The sequence below is a fragment of the Schistocerca nitens genome, chromosome 7 (assembly GCF_023898315.1).
Source record: "Schistocerca nitens isolate TAMUIC-IGC-003100 chromosome 7, iqSchNite1.1, whole genome shotgun sequence".
In the NCBI taxonomy this organism is placed as follows: Eukaryota; Metazoa; Arthropoda; class Insecta; order Orthoptera; family Acrididae; genus Schistocerca; species Schistocerca nitens.
Genome location: NC_064620.1, coordinates 307,000,630 through 307,003,129, shown reverse-complemented (window position 1 = coordinate 307,003,129; position 2,500 = coordinate 307,000,630). Strand labels below are relative to the sequence as shown.

At 56.6% G+C, this 2,500-nt stretch overlaps 1 pseudogene; it reads left to right on the top strand.

The window, feature by feature from the left end:
* The window catches only part of LOC126197836 (large subunit ribosomal RNA), a 7,839-nt pseudogene that overhangs the window by 1,242 nt on the left and 4,097 nt on the right, over positions 1–2,500 (top strand).

The window sequence follows — 2,500 nt, the reverse complement described above, 5'->3', positions numbered from 1 at the left end:
GAAAGACTAATCGAACCATCTAGTAGCTGGTTCCCTCCGAAGTTTCCCTCAGGATAGCTGGTGCTCGTACGAGTCTCATCCGGTAAAGCGAATGATTAGAGGCCTTGGGGCCGAAACGACCTCAACCTATTCTCAAACTTTAAATGGGTGAGATCTCCGGCTTGCTTGATATGCTGAAGCCGCGAGCAAACGACTCGGATCGGAGTGCCAAGTGGGCCACTTTAGGTAAGCAGAACTGGCGCTGTGGGATGAACCAAACGCCGAGTTAAGGCGCCCGAATCGACGCTCATGGGAAACCATGAAAGGCGTTGGTTGCTTAAGACAGCAGGACGGTGGCCATGGAAGTCGGAATCCGCTAAGGAGTGTGTAACAACTCACCTGCCGAAGCAACTAGCCCTGAAAATGGATGGCGCTGAAGCGTCGTGCCTATACTCGGCCGTCAGTCCGGCAGTCACGGCCGGTCCTTGCGGCCGGCCGCGAAGCCCTGACGAGTAGGAGGGTCGCGGCGGTGGGCGCAGAAGGGTCTGGGCGTGAGCCTGCCTGGAGCCGCCGTCGGTGCAGATCTTGGTGGTAGTAGCAAATACTCCAGCGAGGCCCTGGAGGGCTGACGCGGAGAAGGGTTTCGTGTGAACAGCCGTTGCACACGAGTCAGTCGATCCTAAGCCCTAGGAGAAATCCGATGTTGATGGGGGCCGTCATAGCATGATGCACTTTGTGCTGGCCCCCGTTGGGCGAAAGGGAATCCGGTTCCTATTCCGGAACCCGGCAGCGGAACCGATACAAGTCGGGCCCCTCTTTTAGAGATGCTCGTCGGGGTAACCCAAAAGGACCCGGAGACGCCGTCGGGAGATCGGGGAAGAGTTTTCTTTTCTGCATGAGCGTTCGAGTTCCCTGGAATCCTCTAGCAGGGAGATAGGGTTTGGAACGCGAAGAGCACCGCAGTTGCGGCGGTGTCCCGATCTTCCCCTCGGACCTTGAAAATCCGGGAGAGGGCCACGTGGAGGTGTCGCGCCGGTTCGTACCCATATCCGCAGCAGGTCTCCAAGGTGAAGAGCCTCTAGTCGATAGAATAATGTAGGTAAGGGAAGTCGGCAAATTGGATCCGTAACTTCGGGATAAGGATTGGCTCTGAGGATCGGGGCGTGTCGGGCTTGGTCGGGAAGTGGGTCAGCGCTAACGTGCCGGGCCTGGGCGAGGTGAGTGCCGTAGGGGTGCCGGTAAGTGCGGGCGTTTAGCGTGGGTGTGGTCTGCTCTCGCCGTTGGTCGGCCTCGTGCTGGCCGGCGGTGCAGGATGCGCGCGCCTGTGCGGCGTTCGCGCCCCGGTGCTTCAACCTGCGTGCAGGATCCGAGCTCGGTCCCGTGCCTTGGCCTCCCACGGATCTTCCTTGCTGCGAGGCCGCGTCCGCCTTAGCGTGCTCCTCCGGGGGCGCGCGGGTGCGCGGATTCTCTTCGGCCGCCATTCAACGATCAACTCAGAACTGGCACGGACTGGGGGAATCCGACTGTCTAATTAAAACAAAGCATTGCGATGGCCCTAGCGGGTGTTGACGCAATGTGATTTCTGCCCAGTGCTCTGAATGTCAACGTGAAGAAATTCAAGCAAGCGCGGGTAAACGTCTCCTTACCGGCTGCCGCCTCACCTGTTGCCGACCGGACTGTGAAAAATCACAATGCCTGTGTTGGTTAAAATAGGACAGCTGAACTGCGCGCGATCGCAAGCGGTGATGTGCGAGGTGCGACGCCGAGCGGAGGAGGAGTCTCTAGACATTTTATGTCTGCAAGAGCCCTACTCTAAAGGCGGAAAGATCCGATATATGCCGACTACAGCTCAGATTCTGGCAGGAGGAGAGCATCCTATGGCAGCAATCGTTGTGCTAAATCGATCTATGAGAGCAGTCAAAGTGGCGCACCTTAGCAACAACTGCATGGTGTTAGCCGAGATAAATACTGGCGATTTCACCTTTTTCGTGCTAAACATGTACTTTCAGTACAGGCATAGAGAAAGGCCGTACATCGATCAGTTAAAAGAGGCGGTTGGGTTCTATCGCAATGACTTGCTCATTTGCACAATGGACGCAAACGCCATGTCACCCCTATGGCACAGTGACATCACGCCTCTCGGCGCGCGACGCGCCGCTAGGCGGGGTGAGAGACTCGCTGAAGCAATTCATGAGCTCGGACTAGAAGTGTTGAACCGACCAAACTTCCCACCAACTTTCGAAGGTCGCCGTGGAGCGACCTCGAACATTGATGTGACACTGAAGAGTGCACACGCGCATCTCCGTGCGGAGAATTGGAAGGTATGGCGGGGAACGACACTAAGTGACCACAACCTAATCACATTCACTGTAGCCTATGATGGGGAGCCTCCTCCTCTAGACCAGATGAACGGCATCGCCAAGTACAACTGGCGAAAGGCTGATTGGGATCGACTAAGAGGAAATCTAGTGATACCGAATTGGCCAATGGATCGCGTTGTGGACGTGGACAAAGCTGCAGA